The 21,545-nt window shown below is 34.0% G+C and overlaps 1 long non-coding RNA gene across 1 annotated transcript; it reads left to right on the top strand.

Moving 5' to 3' along the window:
- The first annotated feature begins 10,989 nt into the window (after positions 1-10,989).
- LOC129438430 (uncharacterized) lies at positions 10,990-14,385 on the top strand. The gene is made up of 4 exons (XR_012360803.1): positions 10,990-11,237; positions 11,971-12,003; positions 12,131-12,278; positions 13,924-14,385. It is a non-coding gene; the product is annotated as an uncharacterized lncRNA (long non-coding RNA).
- The last annotated feature ends 7,160 nt before the right edge of the window (positions 14,386-21,545 follow it).

Raw genomic sequence — 21,545 nt, 5'->3', positions numbered from 1 at the left:
TAGTTATGGACTGGCTAAAAATATATTGTGCTTTTGCAATTTTCTCTTGCCGATGTTCAAATTTATTGCTTCAAGATTATTAAATAACAACCACACGTCCATGCACACAGAGTGCAGGATAAGCCACGGGGTTAATAAATGTAAAACACAGTATCTCAAAAATAGGACAGAAAGAAAAGAGATCCCTTTAGCAACAAAATAAGACATACTGGCCCTTATAAGAATGTGGCTGGACAAAATAAACACTAGGATATTTTGGAAACACACCAAATTCAATTTACTTTGCCCTAAATTTCACTCCCGACAGAGATGCTGAGATGGAGAGAGAGCAAAACTTATAGAGGGTTTGGTAATGACCTGCTCCCGCTCCAGGGAAGAAAATAAAACTGAAACAGTTCCAGGTGCACGAAATATTCAGATAAATATTATCTCACGTCTGTATATTAAATCTCCTGCGCTGACACATATTTTGTGGCTGGCCCTTGAAACTTAAAGCATTATATTTAGAAACACTGCATAAAAATGAACTTTCCAAAGCAAACATTATTTCTCCCCAAAATAAGTTGTTTATCTCAAAGAAAAAAGGACTTTCTTTTCATTTCCTTTGAAAGTAGAGTTTTTATGAAGTTAGCAGGCACAGCTTCAGTCAGACTTTGATCAGTATGAAATATGTTTCTTTGTGTAAGTCTGTGGTTCAGTTGATGAAGCCCTTAGAGTCACAATCTGCAGTGACATTCAAACTTTTTAACTATTATTATCAGAAGTAGCGTCCTTTGTGTCTATTATATGTGTCTATTCACTTTGTAATTATAGATTCTGAACGTCGCCTTCCACAGTCTGAAGAACGTCTATTAGTCAAAGATGAAATTATAGAGAGTTTGTCGCCAATGCCGCCAATTTTAGTACTGTTTCCATTATCATTAACTTTTATTAACATTCTTTATTGTATTAACTAACACGAAAGAAATATATTTTGTAGCATTTATATATTTTTGCCAATGTTAGCTAATATCAACACAACTATTGTTTGCTCTTATTATTAAACACGGCTCGTTGGAATGCTTGATTCTGATTGGCCAGTCGGGACATTCCCAGATAACTACAGCTCAAAACTAATAACACATGGTGACCTGGATGCTGCAAATCATTTTGACAGGTACAGTTTACTATAACACAAAAGTGAAACATAAATATGTATTTTGATAACATATATGACATGATATTTACTAATGAATTAACCAAATAGTGTGTTTGTGATATTTGAATAGGGCTATGCAAAAATATCGATACAGCTAACTATCGTGATACATTTCCCCACGATAGTGTATCGATATTTCAATCTCTACTATCGGTATTTTTAGAAACCCATGAAATCCCTCTGTTTGCGTCAAACAACCTGCTGTAGTTGTCGCTGTCCAGTTGTCTGTCATATACGTCTCAGAAGTTAGCGGGAGTGAGAAAATGGCAGAAAATTCAATACCAACGTGTGAAAGCACTTTGGCTTAAAAAAAATTTAAAATAAATTTCAGCTCTATTTTTTTACAATTTTGTTAAAAAAAGTATTGCAATGTATCGCAGCATGCAACGTATTTTATTGCATTGCATTGTATCGTGATACATTGTATCATGGCACGTATCGTATTGTGAGGCCCTTGCCAATACACAGCCCTACATTTGAACGTCTTGTCTTATCTTAACATCAAAGTTAGGCGGGTCTGCATTTAATGAAAATGAGTAAATGAAATACAGTATTTCAAATTAATATTTAATGTTCCTTACCTTACTTATGAGGTAGATAACCATGTAATAAGTTGGATAATGTACAGGCAGCTGGTTGTTAGCTTCAGTGTGCTACGATACCCTCCTGATCTGTCAGGGCTTAAATTATTTGAGCGATAACAACCGGTTGCCTATACATCATCTCTAACTTGTCACATAACATCTTTGCAACCAACAAAAACACCTAAGAAATCAGATAAACACCCTTACTATCATTCAAAACAATGTAGAAACCTAATAGCAATGAAAAGCTCCAACATTATGCACTTGCAGGCACCACAAACATCTACATAAAATGTACACATCTAATTATGCATTATAATTGTTGTTCAAAGTGTATCATAAACTGCACAGTCCTTTATTTTTATATGCTTAAAAACTATTGTGACATCTGATGCACCTACAAACGAAAATCTTATTTTGCAAATCAAAAAATAATAATATGAATGGGATTAACGGCAACGACTATATTTAGTAAAACATATTTTCAAAATAGTTTAAACATGTTTTTTTTTTCTCAAGCTTACACATTAGTTTTCCCTATCATACCATCTGGGTGCCATAGTGTGATACATATGTCATTCATACAGTATCATGATTTTGTGCTGAGTATCACAAACTGGGTACACACCAAAAGAGTTTTACATTTTATAAGATTTTCAAAATGTGATAGGACTCAAACATGAGGATAAAAAATCCTAGATTTAACCGTTTTGCTCCTATTGATGTGCCATGATGTGTCAAAGACACCAAACACACACAGATTTTCGACTGTGAACACAGAAGATCTTGCAAAATCTCGCGAGACTTCGGAATAAGCATGGCGTACGATATGCAGGAAGACATTTAAGTGATAGTGTTTGGAATGATTTTCACAGAAAATTCAAGTAAAGAAAAAAAATATGGTTCATCTCTGCTGTCCACATCAACTTCACTTGCGCCATGACTGCTTCCGTTTTTCATCGTCTCGCTTTCTGATTGGATATCGTTTCGTTTCACGTGATAATCTCAAGAGCGTGTGCGCATTTGTCCTCGGGTTCCCCCCACACATCAAGATTTCTGATCATAAATATTAAACATGTTTTTTCAAGGCTGCTCCGAGGTTCTTCCAATCAGGTTCGGACACTCTTAACACACCATACACCAAAGGAAAATCTGATAAGATAATCTGTAGAACCATCAAGATAAGGATTGTCGGAAGGGGGGAAATCGGCCCACACTCTTCAGCTACTATGATATTATTCTTATTTCATGCAACTTATTCCTACTTCATAACTAATACAAATGAAACATCTAAGATAAATGCAAACACTTTACTAATGTTTAATTGAATACCGTGGTTGTCTACCAAATCCACCTGCAGGGCGGTCTACACGGCTACAGCACTGAACCAAACTGTATGTCATCCTTTATTCATTTTGCAAGCCTATTTTATTATTTCATATAGTCTACTTCAGAACCAATTACATTTTATAATTTATAAGCCCTTATATCAAGTGTGCAGATGCAAATATGCAGTGTATAGGAAGGGATTCAATTTACTGGTCCAAATTAAACATTACCCCGGATAACATTTTCAACAGTGAGATGATCAAAAGGTTAGAATGACCCTTGCATATGAATCTACGTCAAATGAGACTTTAGGGCTAAACATACAAAGGTTCATACAAAACCTATAATCTTTCTTATGAAAAAAAACACTACTACATTCAAGTGCTCCTCCTAATAGCAGCAATACACTTTAAAGGAAAACACCACCGTTTTTCAATATTTTACTATGTTCTTACCTCAACTTAGATGAATTAATACATACAATCTTTATTCAATGTGTGCACTTTTAATCTTTGTACAGCGCGTCGTGAATGTGTTAGCATTTAGCCTCGCCCCATTCATTCCTATGGCTCCAAACAGGAATGAATTTAGAAGCCACCAAATACTTCCATGTTTTCCCTATTTAAAGACTGTTACATGAGTAGTTAAACGAGTAAGTATGGTGGCACAATATAAATCTTTTGTTTGGGTCCATATGGATGAATGGGGCTGGGCTAAATGCTAGCGCATTCGGGAAGTGCTGTACAGGGATTAAAGGTGCACGCATTGAAAAAAGATACACTGTTAGACTTTTTATTGTATATATGCGGTAACTCACTGGCCCATTACAGTACCATAAATATACGTTTTTTACAGTATGATGCCTTTACCGCAGTTCCATTTTACAGTATAATACCCTTACTGTAACCTAGTTTTAAAAGATATGTTGCCTTGAAGGGGACAGGTCGCCTGTGTTGTATGTCCGTAACACTACCACTGTGCCACAGAGTCACCTGGTGAAAGTTACCCAAGTAGCCTCTACTGTCACTCTCCCGACACTCCAAAGAGAGAAATCTTGGCGTCACTAGTGTTTTGAAGTCTTGAGGTCAAATTCAAATCTGACGGTCAAGCATTTATCCATAATCCCTTTCTTGTTTCTCAATAAATTATTTACACTGCTGAAAAACAATTCACATTTTGAAATTTGCTTCACTGCTAAAAGCATAACAAATAATATGTATTTACTTTCGTATATATATTTTATTTTTCCATTTTATATGCTTTTATAACACTATTTTATTCAACTACAGTAGCACTACTGCTGTTGTTTTACAGCAGTCTACCGCAAATTCAAAACATACAGTAAATAACTGTTAATTAAATGTTAATACCCATAATGCAATGCATATTACAGTAATGAACTGGAAAAGAAAATTATGGTATTTTTACTGGACATTTTGTGGTAAGTTACTGTAGAAATTACAGTTAATTCTAACAGTGTAGGTATGTATTAATTCATCAAATTCATTCAAGTTGAGGTAAGAACATAGTAAAAAAATTTCCTTTAAAGCTGCAATTTGTAATGCTATTTAGTTATTGAGTAAATACATAAAAAATCGGTTTGGAAAACTTTCTTCTTACCTTACAGCAATGCACAATCTCGGTGGAGAGCCTTAAAAAGTAAGCTTGTGCTAAAAATAGAGTTAATATCAGCATGGCTTTTCACCATCTGAAGGGATTAAATACTGGAACAGAGATGACTTTATTCTCCGAACAGGTAAGACATTAGCCACTTGATCTGTGTTGAAACATTTTAATTTAGTTAGAACAAACGCTGCGGATATATTACTTGTTCAGATAATATGTGTCCGTATATACTGTATGACTTTAAGGATGTACTAAATGTAATAAAATAACACAGTTCGTTTTGTAAGGTCTTTATATATCCACTTATATTATTTTTATTTATACCACGGGTCTGTTGAATGCTGCATTCTGATTGGTTGAGAAATGTTCCACGGGTATGCATTATTTTTCGATAACCACACACCTAACTTGTCAAATGTCTTTAAAATAGGCACCGGAGCAATGTTTGTGGTAACCGTGGTATAAGAGGAATAATTGACTCCGGTCCTTTGAATTGTTTGAAAATAATGCACACATTAGAACCTCGGGTGTGCATTATTTTCTTACAATTCAATGACCCACCATCAATTATTCCTTACATACAGTATAATATATTGCATTTCTGTCAAGACACCCTTCTAAAAATTAAACATAAGTGTCATATGCATATACAGTAATATGAATTAATGACTTTGCATTGACATCATTGCCTTTTGGCAGAATTATTTTCATGCTTTTTGTCTAAAGGGACTTTCATCGCAGTATTTGAATGAATATATGATGCTTTTATATCTGTATCCTCTGCTTTTCAAATGCATGGAAGTGTGATTGCATAAGTCATTATTTTTGTGAGTAAATAATCTCTGAACCTTAAAACGGCATACGGCTGGCCAGACCCTGAAACACATCTCCACAGACCGCACGAACACCTCTGTCTTCTCACTGGTTGTAGTTGTCATCCAGATTCTATGCTGCTGTATTCTTACAACACTGAACCGCAATCTGCTTTAGAGACTTTAATTAGATTTGAATTTAAGTGTGCAACTCTTGGGTATTTAGTGATGGTTGTGGTTCTTCCCAGAAGACATTTTTATTGCTCAGGGGTTGTTCTTTTATAGCTCAGGAGATTTATTATAGTTTCCAGTTTTGTTTTATGTTAAATCAACATGAGATAACATTGTTTACAATTATTAAACATTCCTGGTCTTACTGCAACTAATTCATTTGTGCAAGGTATTCTAACTGATGATAACACATTATGTCTTCATATATTCATCAAACTTTGCTCGGCACAGAAATTACTTTTGTGTTTATTACTACACCTTGTTATTTTTACATCAGTCATGTAAAGATTGCTTTTACTCATCTAATCAATTTCAGATGTATTATTTTTACTTGGACTTCTTTTGGTATAAATTTGCATTAAATCTGATAGTTGGAGATGCAGCACTCTTGGTACGTTTGGTGAAACCGCTACACAAACAGACTTTTCCACATTACCGTTTTCTCATTGTGAAACGGTAACTTCATGAATGTTTGAGTAGTGCACTGTGTGTTACGCCTATCAAAATAAGTTAGCTTGAGCTATTATTAATAAACACTTGTTTTGATAGGTGTCGTCTTGTGCACTTTATTTGAAAGAAACCACATCTAGTGCACTTTATTTAAAAGAAACCACAGAATGCATAATAAGCAAGTGTGCAGATAGCTACAGTATAGATCTGACACTAGTTTTCTTTACTGCACTTCAAATCCAGTAGGGAGACATCTGCCTGTTTTGCTCTGAGCGTGTGTCATTCTACATTACATATTTTATGATTTTTTTCTAGGTCATATCAGTTTACCTGCATTCTTGAGCCTCACAGAAATTCGTAACTATTTTACAAGGTGGCTTATTCACATGAGTTTGTACAAAGTTAATAATACAAAGCGTACAATTATTAGAAAAAATGTTTTATCTCCAACCCTAAATCAAATGTCACCTATGCTAAAGCAGATCGTAGTAATACATAAGAATGGCATTGTATGAACTAGGCAACATTTAAAAATGTATTAATTGATTAATTGCATGCAGCAAATCATTTTGACAGGTACAGTTTACACAAAAATTAAACATAAATATGTCTTTTATATAACATATATAACATTGTATTTACAAATAATTAAACCAAATAGCGTGTTCGTGAAATTTAAATGTCCTATCTTAAAACCAAAAGTGAACGGGTTTTCCTCGTGGAAGGTTTGCATTTGTTAAAAATGAGCAAATCAAATATTTCAAATCAATATTTAATGTTGTCGCTTATTATTTGCATAAAATTATACTTTTCTTAAAAAATGTCATATTGCTGGCCATGCCCACTTCTTGACGCCAACAGTCATTGGTGCTTGTGTCGCCAGAAGTTGGCAAGCTTTTATTAACTCATTTCCCGCCATTGACGAGTTATCTCGTTAACATTTGCATGAAAAAAAAACATGTTCCTGATGAGTTTTTATGGTTTATTATTTATGTTTTTATTATTATCTGTAATACCGCTATTATCCTCGAGAATAGTATTTATACTATTTTTTTTAAAAATGAAGAAAAAAATATTTATTGATTTTACACTTCGTGTTTGTTTTGATAATCGTTTTAAATCTAATCTCTAATAAAATTCCTTCAAAAATGCAATTATTTCAGCTTTATTTACTTTTATTTTTTTTTAAGAAAAATACCCATATTTAAGAGTTTATAAACTGAGAAAAAAATAAAGAGAGGAAGAAACTTTTTTTTCCATTTTGCTTGTTTATTGTTTGTTTGAAAGCAGAGGGTCTGTTCTTTCATTTGATATAAAAAATCCTGGAAGGCATTTTGCGAAAGTTTTGTGAAAATCACAAAAATGCTGGTGGGCAAGTTTTCAAAAAAAAGGCTGGTGTGGAATGAGTTAAAATGAATAAGATCATGTCACTCTGCTACTGCTAGTCGCTGATGGTCTGGGTACGAATTTGTTATGCCAGAACCTAAAATAAGCATAAGTACAATACAGTAGCACGGTATAAAGTATAGAGAATAGTAAATACTGTATTACAGTAAACCTGTTTCAGACTTTGTATTTGACAATAAAGCAACATCTAGTTGATTTTTATTATTACGGAATTTACATTACATTACTTTAAATTCCCTGTAGAGGTACTAAACACTTATAGCTGGCCCTTTCTGTGCAAACTCTATCCAGCATATGCATACGGATCTTATACACAACCCGATTATGCATCCAAGAGGTAAATGATTTTTTTAGCATGTCCTAATACGATCACAAGTCCCGAAGAAGCAATGTCAAATCCATTGTCAGGCCCAGATAGGTGGCTATAACAGCCTGCAGCTAGTTGATTGGTATATTGTCTGGTGTCACATTCGCTCTCTGAAGAAACTCATCATGTTTGGCTCTTCACCTGCCAGACTGGGACTATTTCTGCTTGATTACATTTTACTCCCTGATTGTCCTTTAAAACAATACCCAAGAATATATCAGGAAGCGAGAAGGCTGAAGCGTCGGGAGGCCGCGCGTTCAGCGGATGCACAAGCTTGGCTATTTGTTGCGGCCGTGACACATTTCTGTATGCAATTCAGTTTTGTGCTCTCTGAGGCATTTATGATCGTCCCGCAGAGTTTTGCAATCACGCGGCCCAGAGGATCTGGGAATAGGATGAATAGATGAATGAATGCTTGCATTTGTATGCCACTTTTCACTGTTTAGATGCTCAAAGTGCTACTCGTGTAATTGCAACAACAAGTAGAGCTGAACAATACAGAAGCGGGAAAAACAGCCACGGAATCTCACCGACGATGGCTGTGGAGGGGTGATAAGTTGCCTAAAGGGTTTTTTTAGGCATTTTTGCCATTTTTATTTATGGCTACAGCAAAGAGAGGCTGGAAAATGAAGGATACAACACTAAAAACTACCATTATCAGTATTGGGTCTGAAACTACAGAGATTTTTGAAGAAGGGTCTGCAGATATTGTACCATTGCAAGCATTATGCTCAATATATGTTGGATATATTTTAATATATATGCTGTATATTTTAGCGAGTTTTCATAGCCACAAGTTTAAAAAAACTTTTTTTTTTTTGCAAAGATTTTCATTTTGCAAAATGTTTTATCCAAAGTGATAGAAGGTATACATTTTATTAGTATTTGAAGAGTTTCATTGCAAAACGAGATAACCACCGTTTTTTTAATTGTTCAGAAATGTAATGTAAATCAAAGTCATATTCTTGTATTGTATAGAAAAATAGTTAGCTGGTAAGGGTTTCCTAAAGTGAAACATATGAGAAGGCATTCGGAGGTTGATAGAGGGGTTTTCCTCAAATAAATCGTCAAATAATCCTTATGTTGTTAACTCTTTCCCCGCCATCGACAAGTTGGAAATTCTCATCATTGGCAGGGAAGCGTTTTCTATTAACTCATTCACCGCCAGCCTTTTTGAGAAAAGTTGCCCACCTGCATTTTTGTGATTTTAACAAAAGTTTCACAAAATTCCTTGCAGGAAAAATTATCTTCTATAAATATATAAACATACAAATTATATCAAATTAAAGAACACACCCTTTGCTTTCAAACAAACAATAAACAAACAAACAAACAAACAAAATGGGGAAAAAACGTTTCATTATATATTTACTTTTTCCACTTAATTTAACCACTGAAATATGGATATTTCTCTTCAAAAATACAACATTTTGAGGAAAAAGCTTAAAAAATTGCGTTTTTGTAAAGGAATTTATGTTAGATATCAGACTCAGAATGACTATCAAACATAAAGGCAGTTAAAATCAGTCATTACTTCTTTTTAACTTCCGTTTTTGATCAATTCGGTTTTGGCCAGTGGATAAAAGCGGTATTACACTTTCACTTTGAAATTCGTCCAGAAAGGCATATTAATTAGTTAAATATTAACTCATAATTGACGAGATAACTCGTCAATGGCGGGGAATGAGTTAATTGACGAGTCATCTCGTCAATGGTGGGGAAAGAGTTAATTGACGAGATAACTCATCAATTAAGAGAAAATGCTTCCCTGCCAATGACGAGAATTTCTGGCTTTCCGCAATACCGCTATTATCCACCAGGTGGTGCACTTCCGCAACTTATACAAGTAGTATAAGTAGCGCCTCACGCGAAAGAGAAAGAACTCCGTGTATGTTTAAAAAATCACTCTGCATCTGATCTCTATCAAAAGTCCTTCACAAAAATTGAATTATTTCAGCTTTTTGCTCAAAATTGGGTGGTTTTGAAGAAACCTACAGATATTTGAGAGATAAAAAGAGAACAAATGAAGACAGGATGAAAAACGCTGGCGGGGAAAAAGTGAAGAGAAAACATTTGCATGAAAAAAAAATCCTGATTAATTTTTATGTTAATCTGTAATAACGCGATTATCCACTTGATAGCGTACTTACTTAATGTATAAAAAACTGAAGCAAAAAAAGTATATATTAATTTTAAACTCTGTGCATGTTTTGATAATCTTCTGAATCTGATCTCTAACAAAATTCCTTCATAAACATGCAATTATTTCAGCTTTTTGCAATTTTTTTTTTTTAAGAAAAACACCCATTTAAGAGTTTATAAGCAGATAAAAATATACATAGGATGAAAAATTTTTTAGAAGAAAATTTTCATGGAAGGCATTTTGTGAATTTTTTTGCGAAAATTACAAAAAATGCTGGCGAGGAATAAGTTAATCATTGATTTACATATATGCTATAGTATATGTATAATAGAATATTAGTGCTATAAAAACAAATGAAGAGTTTTGTTGCAAAACTAGACAAATCCATTTTTTAACAATTTTGTCAAAACATGTTTATTATTATGTTATCATGTTATTATTTTGTTTTATGGTGCTACTTAGCTGTATTTTTTAAGTTATGAAAGTTTAGATCAAAACAAAACAACTGCAGTTTAATTGAAATTAATTGGAATGCACAACCAAAAAAATGAGATTTTCTAAAAAATAAAAAAACGGTGGTTATCTCGTTTTGCAACGAAACTCTTCAAATGCACACTGGCACTCTTTGCAAAACAGTGTTAAAAATATGTAATATATATATATATATATATATATATATATATATATATATATATATATATATATATATATATATATACACTGATAAAAATTGACTTAGTGTGTCTTTGAATTTAAATAAAATAAACATGTATATGCAACACAAAATATTTATATTCCTTGTGTAAACATAATTTAATTGATTAGGATTAAAATGTTTTGTTTGAATGTATAATGAACACATTATTCTCACATTGATTAAAATTGATTGAATTGAATACTTAAAGCAATAAAATTGGGTTTGCACACAAAACGGCACCTCCTGAGCAGCAGGGGCAGTATAGCTCAATGAAAAGGACGTCAACTGCCATAAAAGAAGAATAAAGATCGTTTGTTTGGGGCGCCAAAATGAAGACTCAGCAGCAGTCAGTCAGTCAGAAGAACTCTCTCAGACGGACACCACGTTATTAAAGTAAGTTCTATTATTTATTTATGTTCGCTTCATATGTGATATATCTTCACTAGATAGACTATTTTTGTTTACAATATGTAGCCATTGCAATGACTTGTAGTAAATATTAGTTTGGAGGAGGTTGGTGGAGTAAGTTAACAGTCAGTCAAGCTCATAAAGAAAAACACAGCGTTTTAAAAATGTCAGCTGTTTAACGTTATTTCACGTTTGGTAGTTTTATCCGAGTTGAAAACTGTCAGCTTTGAGTTGACTTTTGAGGCACTTTTTACTCAGCTGTTCTATGGAAACGTATCAGGACAAATAAAACGCTAACCAAAAGTTATTCTGTCCAGAGTAACGTTATCCATGTAAGTAATTTACCAGATGATATAATTGACTACATTAATAATGACATTGCGTATGAAACAAACTGTCTGCTTAATCAGATGAACAGACCCGCGTCAGTTATTCGTGACTTCGCTACGCCACGAGCAACACTTGATTCTATTAGAAAAAGCTTTTTTAAATGTCTCGCGTGATGTCTGGTATATTAACTGAAAAAAAAAATCGCTTTGAAGTGACCACACCTTGAGCTGAAGTTTTTCAGAAGAGAACCGTGTTTTAAGATCTCATTTTGTCCAACATTGCGTCCTATGACAGATATAATACTTATTTCATTATTGTTCTGTGTATGTGTGACCTTCATCATTTGTGGTTATGTGTTGATTTCACCTCTGAATATTTCCTCTTATAGGTCCATCATCCTTTCATGCGCTTCACAGCATTGGTAAGTCATTTCTTTCACTTTTGTACTGCTGTTAGGAGCTATATCTTATTTTTTGTAACTAATATACAATTATTATTCTTTTACTCGCAGTACTCAAATATACAATGGTTGGTTAATTTGTTTTCAGATAAATGCTGAATTTAAAAGAATCATTACTGTCTTATGTTCCTGCGTGTCACCTGGACCTCCAATCCAAAAACCTGACGAAACTCTTCTATCAGAAAGGAGGACAGCTAGCAAAAAGACTTCAAACAATTAATGATCAAATGACAGAAGTAAGTAATATAGATTCATAGACATAAAAATGTGTAAACATTGTTGGAAGTACAGAACTTTTAGTATGTTTTAGTTACAACATCTTTTGGGACACGGGTCATTAAAACACCTGGGAAGATTTAAAGGGGTAGTTCACCCAAAAATAAAAATTCTCATCACTTACTCCCTATCATGTTGTTACAAACCTGTATAAATGTCTTTGTTCTGATGAACACTAAGGAAGATATTTTGAGGAATGTTTGTAACCAAACCAATCATAAGCCCCATTCACTTCCATAGTGGGGAAAAATAATACTATTGAAGTGAATGGGGCTCATGAACAGTTTGGTTGCAAACATTTCTCAAAATAAATATCTTCCTTCATGTTTATCAGAACAAAGACATTTATACAGGTCTGTAACAACATGAGAGTGAGAAAATGAGAGAATTCACTTTTGATGTGATTGTCAGGTGTGGTAGCACACACTCGAAACGTGGCCTCTTTATTTCACTTATTCCAGTGTAGTGAACACTAGGGATGCTCCGATCAGGATTTTTGCAGCCGATACGATCACCGATTTGTAATCTTCGTGATCGGCCAATACCGATTCTGATTTTTTAAAGCTGATATGCAAGCTCTTTGATGACTGTAACTGTTACATTTTTTCTAGATAAAATAATACCACGGATGTTGCCTTTGTTATATTACTTGCAGTAATTAGGTATATTATTGTTTTAATAGTGACTCAAATAAATAAGCACAACAAATATTTATTCTGCATAGAGAAATTTAATATGGCTTTAAAAAGGCGTATGTCTCCTAAAAGTACTGAAAATAAAACACTTTACAGACTTTACTGTATTAATTAAATATACATGCATTCGTATGAAGTATAAAAGTTCTTAAGTCAAGAGCAGAGAGTGATTTTATTGAGAGATGAATTGGGTTACTGCAGCTTTAAGACGTGAGAGAGAGATCGCTCTGTTCACGTGCACTGATGACAGGCTGCTGTGTGTGGGCGGCGGCTGAACGCAGACAAGCAGCTGTGAGGAAAATAAAAGTTTAAACGCTCAAAACTTTAAGACGCATGCAAATAAGAAACTTTTGGCATGAGGATGCAATTGTCCTTGATAGATATGTGTTGTATACGCTGTTTGATGGGGATGTGAAGACGCCTCGCGCTGTTGACCGGAGCACGTCCTCATAGAAAATACGCATATCTCTGTAAAGGCAAAGAGAGACATACAAATCTGCACACCGCACATGAGCAAAGGGTTGTAAAAATGCTCGTGCTACGTAAAAAAATGTCTTTAATTGCAGCCACATTCAGGATCCTTTTGATGACAAAAGTAAACAGAAAGATCGGTTTATGAGATCGGCAGATTTAGCGAGCACCGATCGAGTCATTTAATGCCATTATCGGCCGATCGATCGGAGTATCCCTAGTGAACACACACACACACACACCCAGAGCAGTGGACAGTGCAGCTGCCTTGCTTTGTAACCCATGTATTTGTAACCAATTGTAACATGCTGTGGCAATGCACATGGGTCTGTATACTTACATTTATATTTGTTTGCATTGTACTAATTTCCAATGACACTTTTATTGTAACAGTAACCTTTTTTCTGTTTCTTTAACTACATTTGTTTGTTTTGTACAGGGCATGGATGAAGTCAGCATCAGTGTGGTCATTTGAAGACACCAATGTTGGGATTTGTGCTCTCAAACAACATGCTCTTGTGATGAAGAAGAGCATCTTTGTATAGTCCTGGAAGCCATGAAGGTGTTGCAACATCGTGTTTGAGCTGATGTATGCCTTAAACCTGATCTCCGCTTTATTTTTGAGGAAATCCAAACTGCATTGAGAGTAACTTTAACGAACAGTTTCTTTCAGTGAAAGGATCAGAAAGACTGTGCTGCTCATTTTGGACTTTTTTATCTGTTTTAAGTGTTTTATCTTATTAATGCATTAACAGTTTGCTGCTCAGAGTCGATTTTGGAAATGGTTGTTGTATTTTGTTTTTGTTGAATCTTTGATTAACAGTTTATAAATTCTGTAGCTCTGACTTTCTGAAGGAGTGATATTTTCCAGTTTGTAAATCCATTTAAAAAATAATAGTACTTACTGTTTTGCATGTCTCTTTGGACTGCAGTGTTTTTGCTTTAGCACTTTTAAATCTACTGTGATAGTAACTATTTTAAACATTTGGGTCAGTTACACAGATGGGGCTTTTCCTAGTCCCAGACTTTTGCAATGCCATATATCAGTGCCATTGTTTTGTCTAAAGATGTACTCCAGTGTTGTTTTTGTAAGGTAGGTTTGTTTGTAAACTTTATTTTTGTAAAAATATCCTAATATAACTAGGGCCTATTCATGGATTAATCTACAACCTGTTTGGGAAATTGCCCCTTTATGTATGTACTGCATGTGCTGATTGTTGTAATAGTTAATGACTGTTATTGAATTAATGTGTAGTGATTTAAATGAATTGATGATCTGAAAGCAGTGGTTTGCCTCAATATCACTAAACATTTGTACAAAACTCTTTGCTTTTTATGCCAATGCAAATGTATTTTGTATTTAAAAAAAATAAATAACATTTGGATAATTATGAGTGATTATTCTGGTGCCAGAGACATAATGAAATTGCTTTAGAGTTACATAATCCCATAATATAAGCATTAAAAAAGCATGTTGGAATTAGAGATGAAAATCTAGTCCCCTTACATAATAAAATTACTTAAACATTACAAAATAAATGTGTTATAGTAAAGAGAAATATCACTTTGAGTCAACATATTTCTATTAGACTACTTAAAATAATTAAAATGTTTTGGTCTGACACATAAAAATTAATTGAGGAAAATTATTTTGGTTTTAAACAATCGGATCATGTGGGACCGATGTACACATTAAAATTACGTAAATTGAAAGGATTTTTTTTTTCAGTGTATATATATATATAATATGTTACATATTTTACACCCTTTAATATAATTTTAGGGTTACTATTACACATATAAACTCTTATGCAACATTTATGGCAGCTGCCCATTATAGTAAGGTCTAAACAGTTTGATAGTAAATAATTGTTCAACCACTACCAATACCATACAGTCGCTATAGCGATGTCCTTGAGTAAAACTGCGTGAAGTCAACCACAGGAGCTCTTAATAGGGAACTATTTCAGACACAACCAGTTGTCTGAAATAGCTTAATTCCTACTGATTCAACACACGTGCTGTTAACCACATCCAGCGGTGATTAACTAAATCAGAAAAGTGATGCTAGGGACAGTGTTTGCTAAACTTTTAATTTAGTTTTAAGTTAATTTCATGTAAAGGTGCCAAAAATGCATGAAAATAATATGTTAAATTGTTCTCTGATATCTACATTGAAGGTATGTTGCAGTGTTAGGTAGAAATATTATCTAGAGACAGTTTTACATGTCCATTTACAACCCTAGGATTTGCCTGTGGAATGAAATGGTCTATTATTACCTTTTTTGAAAGGGTCATAAATAATAATGTTAAGCTCTGCTCTGATTGGTTGTTTCTCAGAGCAGCTCCTTCAGTAGCTCTGTGTCTATGTAAACAGATCTTATGTTCGAGCCTGTATCAGATAAAGATACAGAATTTGGGCAATAATTAATCGTTTGGAGATTGTTAATAGACATTTCTGAGTGTTAAGTTTGTGTTTTTTGAAGTATGGACCTTTCAGCCTAAACGCTAGCATATAGCATTAACTAGCATATAGCGCTAACTCAGCAACAGACACAACTTTGTTTTTAATAACAACATTGTATTAAATTGAATGTTGGGGGTGTACATCTCTTCTGTAACGTCACAGTTGGTGTTATCTTTAGATTGGTCTGTTTTCCAGCGGTCTTTTACATGCACAAGGTTTACATAAGAAGGAGGTAACAAACGTCATTACCACATACAGAGCTCTTATTATTCATTTACAACTACATAAATACAGTTTAATAAGTTTGCTATACAATCATTCATTTTCTTTCACACTTATTCTGGAGTCTTATTAAATAAAGTGCCACACTGCATTTTTCTCACATTCGCGCAGGAATTTGTCACTTTGTGGAAGTGAAATGGATTCGTGTCATTTCATTGGGAAAATTTGAACCATGCAAATGTGCTAACATTTCCAAATGAATATTGCAGGTTGGCATATCTGCTGTGTAATAAAAACAAAATACTAACAATAAAAACAAGGTTTCTTTTATTTAGCTCCTACATTCTTTTTTTATATATATGATTGAATACAAATAAAAATTCTAGTGAAGGCACGTGGTTAAAGGTAGAGTTAAATGCAAGCCGTTTTGCTGTAGAAGTAACGGCAAATAACTGCTGTCTAAACGAGTTATTGAAGTTCCCAAAGCAGTTTAGTTCAGACACTGGGAGCAGTCAGGCTAGCCAGAATCAAATCAATACTCGGCAAATAAAAGGCGCATAAGTGGGGGGAAACATAAACATGTTATACATTAAATTGTCCTTTGTGCTGCCAGCCACAAAAAGAGCTAGAATAAGGTAAATTTAGGAGAGCCTTGCAGATTAACATTCAAAACAGTATGTCTACCAACTAGACAAATGAGTAACAATTGAATTAGACTGGCAGCCAATAAATCCAACTTGTCTGTTAACACAGAAAACAGGCAGGGCAAAAAAGAAAAATAAAGAAATACACTTTTTATATTTGTGCAATTGGCAGATGCTTAAATCCAAAGCAACACGCTCTGCATTACAAGGTTTATTTATTTGTATATATTTTCTCTGGGGATCGATCCCATTATGTTTAGCCTTTTAATGCAATGTTATACCAATTGAGCTACATGCACGGACACTGGTTTCGCCAGCTGGATCTCATGAAAATTTTATACATATTTTACGAGCTGGCTAGTGCAAAATGGTGCGGAAACATATGATTATCATAAAAAACAATAACGAAACCCCACCGCTAACCCCAAAAATGTACAAATGTGGTTGTACAAATAAGCCACCTTGTAAAATACGTATGAATTGCCATGAGATAGTGTTGGATTTTGCAAATGAACTGTCTCAACATTTTATATATAAATGTTATCAAAATATCCTTTTTATTGTCTTTTATTTTTAGGATGAAATATGAGCCAGGTATATTCCTGACAGGTTTGTGCAATGCACCCACATTGGTTTTCTCGGTCTCTCTCGCTCCTGGGTTTTCTCTTCCCCTCCGGCCGAATCCAAAGTTGCTTGTCGGCATGCTTTATTAACCCAAATGTAGATGCTCTATTTTTGCTTAGCTTGTCTGGGCTCCTAAACAGACCCTTCAGCAATCAATTATGTGTGCTATGTATATCGTGTGCATGTTTATATGCGGTTTCACGCTCTTGAGTCAAACAGCTCGTGAAAGACTACTTTGCCCAGAGCTTATCGGCTATATAAAACAATCTACATATCAACAGTTTTTCATTCATCTGCAACAGATAGAAATACATCCAACAATTATATACTTTCATAAAAAGGCACAAGAAGGTACACAAGTTTTGGTGTTTTAACTGAGCTACACTGAAAAAAAAAAAAAAGATTTTCAAGAAAAAAAAATATTTTTGTCTTGTTTTCAGTAAAAATATCGAAAAATTCTTAAATGAAAATGCTTTTTCTTGATGAGCAAAATGACCCAAGAAAATAAGTCAAGTTTTTAGACCAAAAATATAAAATTTTGTGCATAAAACAAGCAAAAAATCTGCCAATGGGGTAAGCAAAAAAATCTTGAAAATTGTTCTTAAACACTAAATTCAAGAAAAATTCAAGAAAAATTAGCTTACCCCATTTGCAGATTTATTTATTTATTTTTTGCTCGTATTATGCACAAAATCACTTAAATTTGATATTTTTGGTCTAAAAACTAGACTTATTTTCTTGGGTCGTTTTGCTCATCAAGAAAAAGCATCTTAATTTAAGAATTTTTAGATATTTTTAACTGAAAACAAGAAAAAAATACTAATTTTTTTTTTCTTGAAAATCATTTTTTGCAGTGTACAGGTTTAGATTAAATTACATATACTTAAAGGAACAGTATGTAAGAAAATTATATTAATTAATCATAAAATGGCCCTGATATGTTACTAGACTTTAAGAAATCATTTTCATTTCAAATACTTATATCACTGAAAACAGTGATCTGGCCAGGATATTGTCATTTAAAAAATGGAGTTGCAGCCCTCAACTGATGTTTATGTTGTCATTTTGTGTATTGGCCACCAGTTGTGTGATTGCAGTACCAGTTTTAGCCACAAGTTTTGTGATTGCAATACCAGTTTTGGCCACAATCCTACATACTGTTCCTTTAACTAACTCTTGAGTTATCTCGTCAATTAAGAGAAAACATTTGCATAGAAACGTGTTCCTGATGAGGTTTTATGTTAATCTGTAATACAGTGATTATCCACTAGATGGCGGACTTACCCAATTTATAAAAAAAATTATTTAGTAATTTTAAACTCTGTGTATGTTTTGATAATCGTTCTAAATCTGATCTCTAACAAAATTCCTTCACAAAAATGCACTTATTTCAGCTTTTTGCAAAAAAATATTTTATGGAAAATACCCATATTTAAGAGTTTATAAGCAGAGAAAAAAATATAGATAGGATGACTTTTTTCATGTTTTGTTTGATTTTTGAGTGTCTGATCTTTTATATGATATTTCTTATATCTTTATTTTTCTTCTAAAAGGATATAAACATACAAATATATATAATGTTTATATCTTTTTAGAAGAAAAATTTCCTGGAAGGCAACTTTTGTGAAAATCAACTTTGCCGGGCAACTTTTCAAGAAATGCCTGGCGGGGAATGAGTTAAAATTATTTTGCAATAATTTGCACATTGCTTATATAATTTTTATTTAATGTCCTAACCAGACATGATACTTAAGCTTGGAGTATTACATGTATGCGAACGTGCATGCACGGTTTAACGCACTTGCAACGTATAATTTATTTGACTTGACTGTGTACACAAATGTTCGAAGCATGCACATTGCGACAAAATGCGACGCATCTCCCTGGCTGCTTACTACATTGTCCTTTAGGCGAATGCACGACCTATGCGTACAATATATGTGAGGTTTCAAAAAATGCGATGATGTGCGATACGCGCACTCTTCTGATGATATATATTGCGTCATGCGCAAAATGTGTAAAAATTGATAATATTTCACTTTTTAGTAAACATTACCAACATAACTTCAAAGGAATGTTAGTTAACTATCTAGATATTGTCATGTATGAATTGTATACTGCCTTTTCTATTATGTTTTTCATAGAGAGTGTAGCAGTACATACGAAACGTTTTTCAACTTATACTGTAGTAAAATCCTATTGGTCTGAAATGTCTGCACCACTAGCTGTATATCAAACGCTCCGATCGGCCACGATTCGTCTGATTTACACTGCATTTCACTTAGAACGTGGACCGAAAAATTACAATTGAAAGTTGTCACAGCGTGCCTGGTTAGGACGCAGCGCACACAACTGCATATTTCAATCTGACAGAAGATGGATGATTCTATTCATCACAGCTTAGGGTTTACACTGAGCCCCCGCTGTACCCTGGCAGCTTTTAAAAGCATAATTTGTCTGGAATATTAGGCGGATGTGAAGGTCATGTCAATTCACCCCTCTCTTGACACTGGAGGTTACAGCGCCCTTCGGTTCGTGTCAGAGAGCGGTACCTTCAGCTGAGTGGGTACCACTCGACTAAGGTGAGTTATCAATCAGGACGCTGGCAGGTGGAAGCAGGCACAAACGGGCACAGTGGCGCGCCTGTAGAGCACAAAGACACCTGCCCGCGTGAACTTTTGTTGAAAATGCTTACCAGCTGTGTGGCGGAGGGCGAGTTTAACCCGGTTTGTCTGACACCCCGGCATGCTGTTTGCTCAGCATGTTTTTGGGAACACAGGTGATTCATGTTTAGTGAGGCACGGCATGGCTAACTGCAGTCGTTGTGTTGTCCTATTTCGTTTTAATGATGCAGATTTTGTCTTTATTCTTTTAAAAAATGTCACCTGAAACACTTTGTCCTATCTCAGTCTAATAGGCACAGACAGACTGTAAGTAAACCACATGGCTTGGCATCTCTGTCCCGCATGAGTGGTCTGACATTTTGACTCAGCATTCAGTGAAATGTTTTTGCTTAAACTTCTGAGAATTTGGTTTGTATTTGTCTGAAATTACAGACAGCAGCTTTTAACAGTATGATTAGATATCAAACCTAGAAATGAGAGCTAAACAATTTAAAAGTACATTTGTAAATAAAAACAATGCTTAAGCAACACTAAAGAGTTTTTTTTTTACCTTAAAATAACGTTTCCAAAAAAGTTTCAGTTTTTCATTCACTAGAAACAGGGTGAACGGCACTTTCACATTCGCTTTGCAGCCCTCTATCTGCAAAAAAATTCACTAAAGAAGTTTCCAACCGTTGGGTCGCGGTCCTGTAGTTCAATTGAAAAATACAAAAACTTGCTTTACGGCAGACCTACAATCCAATCAGAGCCAGCTTTGCTGCAGTAGGCTAAATTATTTACGACAGTGGTAATGGACAATTCCGCTTCTAACCTGTAGGGGGAGCAAAGAGCAAAAACTCTTTAGTGTTGCTTTAAGTTATAAACAGTAGGAATCAAAGATGAAGCCATGTCATTATTATATGTTGTTTCTACAACCAGACAAAACATTTAAACAACGTATTTCAACGCAAAACATTACGTCTAAAAAACTATTTTTAGTCCAGGTGCAATATAAATATATCAAAGATTAATCGCGATTAATCGCATACAAAATAAAAGTGATTTTTAGCATAATATCCAAGTGTGTGCTGTTTGTAATTATTATGTATATATAAATACACACACATTCATTCATGTATGTATTTAAGAAACATTTACATGTGTATATATATTTATTGATTTCTTTTTATACTATATTAATAATTATAAAATAATAACAATAAAAATGGACATATAAATAACAATTTTCTGAAATGTATATATGTATGTGTGTGTGTTTAAATATACATAATAATAACACACAGTACACACACACACACATATTAGGCAAAAATTCACTTTTATTTGGTATGCGATTAATCGCGATTAATCTTTGCCCAGCACTAGTTTTGTAATTACATTTTTATTATAAATAAATGCCTTTTTGATCTGCGTGATGGAAGCAATAAAAGCAAGTTTGGTAAAAGGTGGGTTTAAATCAGGGATAATCGCTTTCTACGTT

Source organism: Misgurnus anguillicaudatus, chromosome 3 (assembly GCF_027580225.2).
Source record: "Misgurnus anguillicaudatus chromosome 3, ASM2758022v2, whole genome shotgun sequence".
In the NCBI taxonomy this organism is placed as follows: domain Eukaryota; kingdom Metazoa; phylum Chordata; class Actinopteri; order Cypriniformes; family Cobitidae; genus Misgurnus; species Misgurnus anguillicaudatus.
The sequence above is the reverse complement of the archived record's forward strand: the minus strand, read 5'-3'. Positions and strand labels throughout refer to the sequence as shown.